This window comes from Somniosus microcephalus, chromosome 30 (assembly GCF_052327205.1).
Source record: "Somniosus microcephalus isolate GS21.2 chromosome 30, FLI_Smic_1.0, whole genome shotgun sequence".
Lineage (NCBI taxonomy): Eukaryota > Metazoa > Chordata > Chondrichthyes > Squaliformes > Somniosidae > Somniosus > Somniosus microcephalus.
The window spans coordinates 43,555,014-43,568,496 of record NC_141016.1 but is presented as its reverse complement, the minus strand read 5'-3'; the positions used below and the strand labels follow the sequence as shown (position 1 = coordinate 43,568,496).

The 13,483-nt window shown below is 48.6% G+C and overlaps 1 long non-coding RNA gene across 1 annotated transcript in view; it reads right to left on the bottom strand.

Moving 5' to 3' along the window:
* The window catches only part of LOC147098182 (uncharacterized), a 228,097-nt gene that overhangs the window by 108,488 nt on the left and 106,126 nt on the right, over positions 1-13,483 (bottom strand). The window lies entirely within an intron of this gene.

Genomic DNA, 13,483 nt, shown 5'->3' with positions numbered 1-13,483 from the left:
GCCACATTCCAGGGTGCAATTTCCAGCGGGAACGCACCTCTTGAAGCGAGGTTGTCTCTAATGTTCCCTGGAAGCTGTGATTTGTTCTGCATGGCTGGTTTCTTTTAATGCACAGTCCCTTTAAATTTCTGTGCATGCATGGTGTTTACAGTGTAAAAGCCGGTGAGCGGCCCGTACGGGACTTTTCCCATTGCTGTGTGGCCATGCACGCACATTAGTGGGAACATTGTTTGCATCCCCTTGCGACTTCTCCATTTCCAGGGTGCTGCAAGGCGCAGGCAAGCCCCCCACCCTGCCCCACCCCGATCTGGAGGTGCTTGTGGAAGAGGTGAGGGCGAGGCGGGAACTCCTGTCCCCAACAGTGCCAGGAGGGTCGTCAAACCCTCCGCCCACCAGGGGTTTCACAGGTCATCAGCTCAAGCCCTGGTCCTGGGTACAGTGCAGGAAGCACTTCAATGGCCTCGCTGGGGTGGCAAGGATGATCATTGATGCCCCTCTCCGTAGAACACCTGGCAGTAAACCCTCCTCCCTCGCTCTTCCACACTTCTCTTCCCTCCATCACTCCCCCAGCACAAGGCCACACTACAACACCTCTCATTCTCATGACAAACACACACTCACCTCTTCTTTGAACGCTTCACACCAGCTTTCTCCTCTCACCCGCCTTTGTACACTCACTGACTTCTCGCAGGGCCCCCCCCTTCCTTACTCCACACACTTGCTTCCCCTTCAACACCTCCTCATCCTGCTTCTCGCTCAGCACAGTCACTACCAGCACTCCCCTTTTCAGTAGCCACTAACTAACTCTCGCTCTCTCTGTCTGCAGGACAAAACAATGCACAATAATGGCAAAAGGAGCAAGACTATGGGAGGACCCTTCAACCTTATGATCCTGAGTGAGCTGGAGCAGCAAGGCAGGGAAATGTGTGGACCTGCCAGAGCTGTGTGCACCGGGCATTTCGAGGCTGGGGGCTTCATTGAGCAGGGTGTCTGACAATTACCTGTACCCCTTCATTAGGCACTGGCAAAATGCACATTTACGCAGCCTGACTACATCAACTTACAACGGTCAATGATCCCCTGTGCTAGAGAGAAGCCAGCCACTGCTGCAAATCCCATGGCTCGCTCAGTCTGACAGCTGGTGTCCACTGGGAAAGTAATGTGCTGATCGGCTCTGGCTCTGGTTAAGAGGCGATCTGCTTAATGCAGCTGTGCAATGCAGATTGGCAGAGGCGGGCGGCGTCTCCTGTAGCCGCCTGGAAGGAGACTGAGGTGAAAAGGTTCAGGGTGGTGGTGATTTTCACAGCCACTGGTAAAGCAGGACATCTTGGTCCAGTAGACAACAGGTCCTGTTGCAAGAAGTGCTCCTTTAAGATGTCCAGGGAAGGGACTCTTGTCCGACAGACCTTGTGTTCTGGGCGTGGCGTCTACGAGTAGTCCCATCACCTGCCGTGCTCCAACAGGACCAGCTGCTGTTCTTCCTCCAATTTTTTCACCATAAAGACAGACAGACTTGCATTTCTACAGCGCCTTTCACAACCTCAGGACGTCCCAACGCGTTTTACAGCCAATGAAGTACTTTTGACGTGTAGTCACTGTTGTAATGTAGGAAACGCAGCAGCCAATTTGCGCACAGCAAGATCCCACAAACAGCAATGTGATAATGACCAGAAAATCTGTTTTAATGATGTTGGTTGAGGGATAAATATTGGCCAGGACACCGGGGAGAACTCCCCTGCTCTTCTTTGAATAGTGCCGTGGGATCTTTTACATCCACCTGAAAGACATTCAGAATAAAACAGCAAAAATGGCGCAGATAGTTAGCCAGAAATCCTTAGTCCGGGAGAGAAAGGCAAACAAATCAAAAAGAAGCAATCTCCAAGAAATGCCATAGTAACCAGACAAGCACAAAGATCCCAATAATCCAAATGACTGCAGGAAAGTGCCCTCTAAACAGTCCTTGCAGCCACGTCAGTCAGTTTCTGAGGCCAATCACACGAGGTTTAACTGAGCGGGTTTGGCAGCTGGGCCGGACTTCTGTTAAAATAGCATTGAGGTCCCAATGATATCACGGGACCCCGATTAAGATATGTTCATCAGGCACCCGCCAGTATCTGAGCCCAGTCAGTCACACCGTTAAAATCGTGATGGCAGAGTTCACAGTGGAAACGGATGGTAAGTGAATTCCCGTGATTTTATCTGCTCCTCGGCCACGTGGGTTAAAATCAGGCCTGGATTTTTGCCACAATATAAAACCAGTGTAATCCGGCATTGGCATCAAACAGATGCTCGACATCGAACTGAACAGTCACTTCTGAGGTTTCAAACGTGCAAACATTTGTCCTAAGCTTTAAAAGCTGAATAAAATGAACAAACAATCCTGCAGTCACCCTGTACTCAGGTTCACAGTGCACACATAATGTCCCATTAATATCGAGGAAGGCTTTGCTGAGCCACATGATCCCACTTGAGCTTTTAATTGTGTCGTAAACTGAACCTAAAAAGCCCATCAGCGCAGTCAGTAAATTAAGCAGCTGATGCATTGCTTGAAAACTCCCCCTTCATTCAGTACCAACGCCTGCCGTTTCTGCTCACTTTGCAGCCACAGTATGTTACAATCCATTGCTGTTAAAGAAACAAGGGCCCTGAAGATACTGTACGACACTGTCCGAGACTCCTCCTCTTTCCTCGGTTACAACAGCAGGCCTGGACTCTTTAAAAAGCTCATCGCCACCTCACCTAAAATAGGAACTTCAGGCAAAAGCATTAGACTATCAAACCCGAGCGTCATTTCTGTCTATATGCTTTCATTTGGTCGCTAAACCAGAGTAGCAGGGGGAAGAATGATTCCAGCCAGTTTGAGATGTGCGTCGAGTTACATTGACTGCATTTACGCCATCACCCAGTCAGCTCAGCAATCCTTCCCGTGTACTCTTTTAGTTTTGGTGGATAAACAAATCAACTGTAAATTAATAAAACTTTAAATAAAACTTAACAAATTAAATTAAAATTTGGTTCCCGGTGGTGATAATGCACTCCAGTCCCCGTGGCACCCACCGGCCGCGGAAGGCCTCAAGCGTGCCAGCGGACACCGCATGCTCCACCTCCAGGGCCGCCTGGGCGCAAACATGGCCGCGGAAGAAAGGCAGGCAATCGGGCCGAACAACCCCCTCGACCGCCCACTGCCTGGACCAATTGATGGATTTTTTGGCCAGGCCCAGGAGCAGTCCTATGAGGAGGTCCTCCGATCTGCAATCCTTCCCGTGTAAAGCGGCCAAACATAGTATTTACAAACATTGCATTTTGCTCGATAACCACAATTTTTACTGTAATGTATATATGTTAAGAATATAAAAATGTGTTGAGTTTGCATGCAGCTGTCCCATCCCCAAGGGTCTTGCTTCCTGCACCCTCTGAGCTGTAAGTTTCATACAGCGCAATTGGCCACATCCTGAGGCTGCAGGTCGTGACTGGGGCAGTGGGGAAGAGGCTACAAGGGAAATCAATCAGCCAGAATTCCCACTCCTGATCCCCATCCAGTCACCCCGACTGCAAAGTGTGTGAATGTGGACCCTGGATAAGGGCAAGATCAGGTGCAGCTGTGGTGCCATCACCCCATGGTCAAATAGCCATTAACTGCTCTCACACACAAAGAACAGCCACTGCAGGGGGAAGAACACAATAGAGAGCTGTATATCCAAGCTTGCTGCTGACACGGATTGGTGGTATAGTAAGTCGTGTAGACGGGAGCGTAAAATTACAAAGAGCCATTGAGAGATTCAGTGAGTGGGCAAAACCCTGGCAGATGGATTTCAACCCAGGTAAGTGTAAGTGGGTGAGTCCATTTTGGGCCAAAAAAGGATGGATCCGAGTATTCTATAAATGGTGAAAAGCTGGGAACAGTGGAGGTCCCAAGAGATTTAGGGCTCCGTGTACACAGATCACTAAAATGTAGTCAGGTACAAAAAATAATCAAAAGGCTAATGGAATGTCGAGAGGGCTGGAATATAAAGGGGAGGACGTTTTGCTACAGCTGTACAAAGCCCTGGTTAGATCACATCTGGGGCACTGTGAACATTTCTGGGCACCGCACCGTAGAAAGGATATATTGGCCTTGGAAGGAGGGCAGCGCAGATTCACCAGAGTGTTACCAGGGCTCCAAGGGTTAGATTATGAGGAGAGATTACATAAACTAGGCTTGTATTCCCTGGAATATAGACGGTTAAGGGGGATTAATTGAGGTTTTAGGATTGTGAAAGGAATTGATTGGGTAGATAGAGAGAAGCTTTTTCCGCTGGTGGGGGAGTCTAGGACTCAGGGACATAACCTGAAAATCAGAGCCAGGCCATTCAGGAGAGAAGTTCGGAAACACTTCTTCACACAAGAAGTGTGGAACCCTCCCACAAAAAGCAGGAGATGCTGGGGCTCAATTAATAGTTTTAAATCTGAGATCGATCGATGTTTGCTAGCCAAGTGTATTAAGGGATATGGAGCCAAGGCAGGTGGATGGAGTTAGAATACAGATCAGCCATGAACTAATTGAATGGTGGAACAGGCTCGAGGGGCTGAATGACCTCCTGTTCCTATGATCCCACCAGAGGGTGAACACCACCCATCAAACTGTACCCCAGTGACAGCACCGTCAGGGAGGGGAAAGTTTAAAAAAAAATGAAAATACATAGAACTTTTAAATAATAGTTCTGAGATATATATGAACATATGAACATACGAGCAATGACGGACAGGTAAAGACCCTGTGGTCGTTCCATCCAATCCCATACCTTGTGTATCATGATATATACACTCCACCCCACCTGAAACCATGTGATCTCCTGGGAGAGGCGAAAAAACAGGTAAAAAAAAAACCAGGCCAATTTGGGGGAAATAAATCTGGGAAATTCCTCTCCGACCCATCTCAGCAATCGAAACTAGTCCAGGAGATCACACTGGCCCTGAATTCCCTGCAGTGCCCACCTTCTGTAAGAGGTGATCTCCACCCCGGCCAGAAACAGGTCCAGCTCTCACTTGAAGGAATTCAACGAATCAGCATCCACCGCACGAGCCAGCAGCCTGTCCCAGAGCTCCACTATTCTCTGGGAAAAGAACCACCTCCTGACATTCACGTAGATCTGGCCTTAAACAACTGAACTTTGTGACCCCTGGCCCTCCCTAACCTATTTAATTGGAACAAACTGTCAACTGGAACCCGATCTATTCCCTTCATCATCTTATAAACCTCGGCCAGATCACCCCTCAGTCTACGCTTCTCTAAAGTGTAGAGTTCCAGTTCTTTTAGGCTATCTTGATAACTAAGAAGCTTTAAACATGGAATTAGTCTAGTGGCCCTCCTCTGCACCCTCTCCAAAGCCTCAATATCACCCACCATGTGAGGAGACTAAAACTGGACACAGTATTCCAAGTGCAGCCTGACCAAGGTCTTGTACAAGAACAAAACAGTATGCCTCGTCTTGTACTTAATTGTCCCCAACCCCAACACTCTACTTGCTTTAGCTATCGCTGCACAGCATTGCTCATGTACCTTTAGAGGTGTATGCACCAGAATGCCCAAATCTCTCTCTACCTCCACCTTCTTTAATGCTTATATAGTAAAAATAGTTCTACAAAACAAAACAAAGACTGTTCTGCAGTATCTGTGGCATTTATTCCACACGGGCACCATCTACAAGCTATGAATTTGTGTTGATTAGTCAGTTCTCAGATGAACAGCAAAGTGGAGCAGCTGAAGATGGAGCAGGAAATACAACTAGTGGCAGGAGAAGGTGCAGTACTCGCCACATGTCTCCAGAGGCTCCACACAACTGACGTTGTCTTTGAAGTGAACTACATGGAACCAGGAGTGCTTAAACTCAGCGCGGAGAAAACAAATAGCAAGCTGTGCACCCTAACCTCATGGGCAGTATTGTGGGAGTGAAGCATTCACTCAGTTCGGATGGAGGAGTTTACATCGACCTCCTTTCTGCCGAAGCATTATAAAGTTTTACTGCAAGACTATGAAGAGTGGCAGGAACTAAAATTTGGAACCCAGTCTACAAGAACCTGCCAAGTGCTGGCAGCCAGGGCCATCGGCAGCAAGTAAACAACCAGATCAAACTCCGTGTAACTCAGCGGATGCTACAACTTGTACCCTGTAAAGTCTGTGGGTTATATGGTGAATTAATACACAGACTACAAGAGTAACTTTAACAGGACTTTACTATTCGAAGGTCAGGGTGAATCTGCCCAATAAATCCTTACACAGCACTTATATACCGGTGTGGTCACTCCCGGTATTACAGTATACAGCAGCCAAGATAAAGTAGTGCAACACCTAAAATAGTTCTCCTAAAGGTGGACGGTTACATACAATAGTTCTCTTAAAGGTAGAACGGTTACATACACTACAATCCTCCCTTTTTAGCTTACAACATACTTAGTCCCCATTAAACATAACATATATCCAACTTCATGTAAAAACAGTTCACAGATGTAGTCTCTGCGGAAACAGTTCACAGATTCAGTCTCTGCGGGAAACAGTTAACAGATTCAGTCTCTGCGGAAAACAGTTCACAGATTCAGTCTCGGTGTAGTCGGTTCACGTTGCTGGAGTGACTCATCCAATAGTCCTTCACTGGACTTAACAGCTTGAACTTCCGTCACTTCTGAACCAGCATTGTTGACTTTTAAAAGCTTGAGTACCTTGGGAAGTTTTTCTACTTCCAAACTGATTTGGCTCCGTACGGAGAGACCACGTGCGTGACCTGGTAGAGGTGATAATGGTTCAGATGGTCATCATCTTCTGCTTCGTCTTTTCCTTTTCTGCTTCTTGGAGACTCTCTGGGCTCCACTGTCAGCTGCCAGCTGCATGCACCGTTCTTCCTTCTCGTCCTCCTTTTTCCGTAGTAGCGCCACCATCTCCCGATGTTCCTTAGACTTTAGGTGATTCTTCATGGTTTCTGCACTTTGGGAGTTTTCATCACAAGCTGGGCAGAGCAGGTCATCGTAATATTCGGTGTCGTCCAACAGGTCATGGTAATATTCGGTGTCATCCTGAGCTAGGCCAGCGAGAGGGTCTTCTATTTCCTCCATACCCAGCTGGACGTTAGCCAGCTTTTGTTCCAAATCCAGACATCTTTCCTGAAGAGACTTCTTCATGCGTTCTGTTTCATCCAGCTTTTTCTGGGCTTCCTGCAAGTCTTTTACGAATGACCTCATTCGTGATTTCAATACTTCAACTTCATTGGGAGATTGATTGATTGTATTATTCAATCCCTCTACTGGAGCAGCTGTTTCAGCATTCTGTTGTTCAACATTGACGTGAATCAGCGTACTTTTGGCATCCAAGGTTTGCTCTGCTGCCATCTTCTCAGTCTGTGTTGCAACCTCAGCTATTCCAATAACTTTTGGGAGCTCCAAACCCCTCTCCTTTGAAGATTTAGACTCATGTCCAAATTGTTCCCATTTCAGAGTCTTGTCCCTCAGCATATGACGGAGTTGACTGACCATTGACTCTTCTGACCTCATCCGTTTCCCAGTAGCTGCAGGGCTGCTTATAACCTTGCCCTGGGGCTCCTTTGCTGTTTCTACTTCGCCATCATCCGCAGCCTCCACCATTCGAATTTCCACAAATGAATCGTCCGGTGATGCTGCACACAACTTCAGTAGGAGCTCGGAATTCATGGCGACCAACTCAGCCTTTTCTGCCTGCAATCTGCTAACAAGCGCCTTCAGTTGCTGAACATCTTGCTCCACCAGATTAGAGCACGCACCTTCAGAAACCGAATCAGCTTTGATTCGTTTGGCCTCCTTGCGCAGACGGTTTGTGTGCTCCTGCTCCCTTTTCTCCCTCAGCTGTTCCTGTTGTCTTTCCAGATTCTCCCACTCTGTGTCAAAGAACGTTTTCATTGCTTTTATCTCTTGCTCGAGACGGCAACTCAATTGTTCCAATTGCTGTTGTAATTTGAAATGGAGTTGAGTTCGAGCCCGGTGTTCCTCAGACTTGTGCATGTCTGTAAACTGGACAGACTCAGAATTCTCTGCCAAACTAAGTTGTTGTTGTTCAGTGGAATTCTGTTCTGAAACTTTGTTCTCCTTTGAAGCATCAGTATTTATGCACTCCTTCGTTTTTCCAACCTTAGTCAGCAAGTCCATTTTAGACTTGTCTTTCGCACCTGGGCTGGTCTTGTCATCATCCGTTTCAGAGTCTGAGCTGATTGTCTTCACCGAGTTCTCACTCGTTATTGCTTTTAGGTAGTGCCATTCCATGTTTATTTCCCTGATCCACTCCCGTCCCAGAAGTGGTGGACCTCTCACAGGTAGTACATATAAGTCCATTCCTTGGTGTTCTTTGCCCCTGTCTCTCACCTTGACTTGTATCTTCCCCATGGGGTATACTTTATGCCCCGTGTATGTCTGCAATACGATCTTGGTATCTCTCAAGGGTATATGTGAGAATAGCCGGTTGTAATCCCTTCGATTTATGACTGATAGGGCTGATCCTGTGTCCAATTCCATTTTCACTTGGACTCCGGCTACTTTTAGTGTGACCCAGATAGTTTGTAGGTCAGCTTCCTTACTCACATTGTGAATTCTCAGACTACCCAGTTCCTGGCCGTTCGGGTCTGAATCCGAATTCTGTTCATCTGAACTCTTCTCAGCCACCTTGTGTATCTTGCTGTACTTTTCCTGCGGTGACTTTTTTCTGTTGTTGGTCTTCTTTCCTGACCGGCATACTTTAGCTATGTGACCAAGCTTGCCACATTTTCTACATTCCTGGTTTTTAAACCAGCATTGGTTCTGGTCGTGTGTTGTCTTCCCACAACGATAACATTTTGTTGTACCCGAAGTCATTTGATCCACGCTGAGTACCGCTGCCTTCAGCTGCATTTCCGCAGTGCCTCTCGCGGCTGCTTCGTGTGATGCTGCAATAAGGACAGCCTTGTGAAGTGTAAGATCGTTCTCTTCGAGCAGTCGCTTTTGTGTTCCTTCCTTCGACAACCCGCACACGAACTTGTCTCTCAATGCCTCTGTCAGATTTTCCCCAAACTGGCAGTATTTCGCTAGTCTACGCAGTTCGACCAAGTATTCCGCGTTGCTTTCCTCTTTCTGTTGCGTTCTCGCATAAAATTTGAATCGTTCCGCCAACATCAGCGGTGTGGGGTTCAAATGATCCTTCAGGACAGCAACAATATCAGCGAAAGTCTGATCCGCCGGTTTAGCTGGTGATAGAAGATGCTTCAATAGCCCGTATGTCTTCGCCCCCATTGCGTTTAATAAGGTGAGAGCTTTATCATCATCTGCTATTTTATTGGCCTCACAATATATCTCGATGCGTTCTACGTACGTGGCCCAATCTTCCACCTCGGAATCGAAGTTGTTGATGTTGCCATGCTTAGGCATCTTCACTATCTTTTTGAGAAACCACAACGAATTTGTTCGTTACCTTTTTTTTCTTTTTTTTCCAAAAATGGCGGTTTCCCGCGCTTGTCTTCTTCCCCGCCCACTTTCAAAATGGCGGTTTCCCGCTTCTGTCTTCTTCCCCCTGGCGGGAGGGGTAAGCTTCCCTTCGGGCGACGACCGCTGGCTTTCGGAGTTCGCAGCCTGCGCGCCGGCTTCAATGCGTTCCTTGTTCCCTTTTCTCGGCCGGCAACCGGCGCTGGGGACAACCCGTTGGCGGCGAACAGTTCCAGCCGCTGGGCGGAATCTCGCTCGGTCTCCCTCGCTCGGTCCCGTTCCCCCTTCACTCGGGCTCTGTCTCTCCCTCAGCGGCTTCCAATCGCGCCTCCCAGCCCTCTCGCAGTCCGGTCTTTTCCTCCCCCGGCTGCGGCTGAGTACTCCGCGGTTTTATTTATTTTTATATCTTCCCGCGCCTTACGATCCCGGTCGCAGCGCCTCGTGGCCTCGGTAGCTGCCCGGCCTTTTTCGCCGGTCGCGGTCTAGCTGTCTCACGATGCTGTTGCGTCTCCCAGCCCGCTTGTAGCCCGGTCTCTCACACCGGCTGCGTTCCCGCTTGTAGCCCGGTCTCTCACACCGGCTGCGTTCCCGCTTGTACCGCGGCTTCCGTGCCCTATGCTGCCCCAGTCTCAGCGCCTCTGGGCCCGACTTCTGTCCGGCTCCGTTCCCCCGACCGTGGTCGAGTTCACCGCCCTTATCCTCCGTTTCTTTTTATTTTCCCCCTACTCACAGTCAACATGGCTGACTTGCTTCTCTTGGCTGATCGGCTCACTCACCGCCGTGGCAGAAGGGACAATAACAGCCTGTTGCTGATGGAAGGCTTCGTGTCTGAATCCTTCCTTCTTCCTTGCTCTGCAGACTCGAGTCTTCTCTCAGCAGAACGACGAGGGCGGGTGCCTCTTCTCGACGCTCGTTAACTGCTTCGGATGTATCGCTGCCGCAGGGTAAGATCGAACTCGTCGCCACTGTAAAGTCTGTGGGTTATATGGTGAATTAATACACAGACTACAAGAATAACTTTAACAGGACTTTACTATTCGAAGGTCAGGGCGAATCTGCCCAATAAATCCTTACACAGCACTTATATACCGGTGTGGTCACTCCCGGTATTACAGTATACAGCAGCCAAGCTAAAGTAGTGCAACACCTAAAATAGTTCTCTTAAAGGTGGACGGTTACATACAATAGTTCTCTTAAAGGTAGAACAGTTACATACACTACATACCCCATTGATAACAACTTAATGGAGCTGTTGCCAACCAGCAGAGAGTGCACCACAAGGCCACTCAGTCTCACTGTTAGCTGCCGGGACCGTGCAATATGGGTTGTGCATGGTCCAATCACTTTGTTACCCCACTATTCAAAAAAGGTGGTAGAGAAAAAACGGGGAATTACAGACCGGTAAGCTTGACATCGGTAGTGGGGAAAATGCTAGAGTCCATTATAAAAGATGTAATAGCAGCGCACTTGGAAAACAGTGACAGGATCGGACAAAGTCAACATGGATTTACAAAAGGTAAATCGTGCTTGACTAATCTACTGGAATTTTTTGAAGATGTAACTGGTAAAATAGATGAGAGAACCAGTGGATGTGGTGTATTTGGACTTTCAGAAGGCTTTCGATAAGGTCCCGCATAAGAGATAAGCGTGTAAAGTTAAGGCACATGGGATTGGGGGCAAGGTACTGACTTGGATAGAGAACTGGTTGGCAGACAGAAAGCAAAGAGTTGGAATAAACGGGTCTTTTTCCAAGTGGCAGGCAGTGACTAGTGGGGTACCGCAGGGATCAGTCCTTGGACCCCAGCTATTCACAATATATATTAATGATCTAGACAAGGGAACTAGATGTAATATCTCCAAATTTGCAGACGATACAAAGCTGGGTGGGCGTGTGTGCTGTGAGGAGGATGCCGAGAAACTCCAGGATGATTTGGACAGGTTGGGTGATTGGGCAGAAGCATGGCAGATGCAATATAACGTGGATAAATGTGAGCTTATCCACTTTGGTGTCAAAAACAGGAATGCAGATTATTATCTGAATGGCAATAGATTGGGAGAAGGGGGAGTGCAACGAGACCTGGGTGTCCTTGTGCACCAGTCGCTGAAGGTAAGCATGCAGGTGTAGCAGGCGGTTAAGAAGGCAAATGGTATATTGGCCTTCATAGCGAGAGGGTTTGAGTACAGGAACAAGGATGTCTTGTTCCAGTTGTACAGGGCCTTGGTGAGACCACATCTTGAGTATTGTGTGCAGTTTTGGTCGCCTTATCTGAGGAAGGATGTTCTTGCCATGGAAGGAACTCAGCGAAGATTCACCAGGCTGATACCTGGGATGGCAGGAATGACGTATGAGGAGAGATTGGGTCGATTGGGCTTGTACTCGCTGGAGTTTAGAAGAATGCGAGGGGTTCTCATTGAAACTTATAAAATTCTGACAGGACTGGACAGACTAGATGCAGGAAGGATGTTCCCGATGGTCAGGGAGTCCAGAACCAGGGGTCACAGTCTAAGGATAAGGGGTAGGCCATTTAAGACAGAAATGAGGAGGAATTTCTTCACCCAGAGAGTGGTGAACCTGTGGAATTCTCTACCACAGAAGGCAGTAGAGGCCAATTCATTAAATATATTCAAGAAGGAGTTGGATATATTTCTTAAGGCTAAAGGGATCAAGAGATATGGGGAGAAAGCAGGGACAGGGTACTGAATTTGGATGATCAGCCATGATCGCATTGAATGACGGAGCAGGCTCGAGGGGCCGAATGGCCTACTCCTGCTCCTATCTTCTATGTTTCTATGTTTTGCTGGATAACCCTCCCCCTCCTGTCCTGAAGGTGCCGATTCTACACTGTCACAAGCCCCCCCGATCAATGCCCCCCCTTCTCCCCCATTTCTCACTTTAGTGACCATTTTTCAGGCGTGAATCTAAGACAGTGAGTGCCAACTGGCTATTGCACCATGGAGGACATCATGTCTGGTGAGGGGGCCGTTCGGCCCGACTGCCCACCTCTCTTCCGCGGCCACGTTTGCGCCCGGGTGGCCCTGGAAATGGAGCACGTGGTGTCTGCCAGCACGTTCAAGGCCAACAGCCACCCGTGGGCACCGCAGGGACTAGAGTGCATCAGCAACCCCAGTAACCAAACTTTAATTTGTTAAGTTTCATTTGTTGTATTTTTGTTAAGTTACAGTTTTAGTTGATCGCACCAAAACAGCATCATGTCTGGTGCCGATTCTGTTCTCACCAAAGGTCAACAAACAGGCACACACTTTCCAGCAGAGTCAATGATTGGAGATCGGGGCAGGAACCCTGATAGATTGAGCCACTTCCCACTGCTGAAACCAACTGTAGCACCCCAGCTTCACAGGCTAGAGCACAGAATCCAGGCTGACAATCCAGTGCAGTGCTGAGGGAGTGCTGCACTGTCAGAGCTGCCGTCTTTCGGATGAGACGTTAAACCGCGGCCCCGTCTGCTCTGTCAGGTGGGCGTAAAAGATCCCATGGCACTATTTCGAAGAGCAGGGGAGCCAAATATTTATCCCTCAATCAACATTATTAAAACAGATTATTTGGTCATTATCACATTGCTGTTTGTGGGAGTTTGCTGTGTGTGAAGTGGCTGCTGCGTTTCCTACATTACAACAGTGACCACAGTGACCGCGAGGCAAAAAAAAATGGCGGCGCGCACGGACGCAGCGGCTTTGTCTCTCCCAAGACTGAGCGTTTTCACCCTCTTTCTGAGTCTCTTCTGGACTCTGCTGATACGGGAATTGAGGGCAGACCTACTGTACAGCCGGCAGACGCTCCTCGACATCGGGGCCGACTGCGTGCGGCTCACACTCGACGCCATCGATCTGCCTCCCGACATCGCCCGACCCCCGGGACCAGCGTGGCGTCCTTCCCCAGCCGGAAGTCGGCGCAGACCGCGCAGAGAACGCAAGCAGAAGCGGGGTAAGAGGGCCGGAATCCAAAATAGGCTGAAGAGGGCCCCACACAAACCCTCCCTCCCAAGTATTTTCCTGGCCAACGTCAGGTCACTAG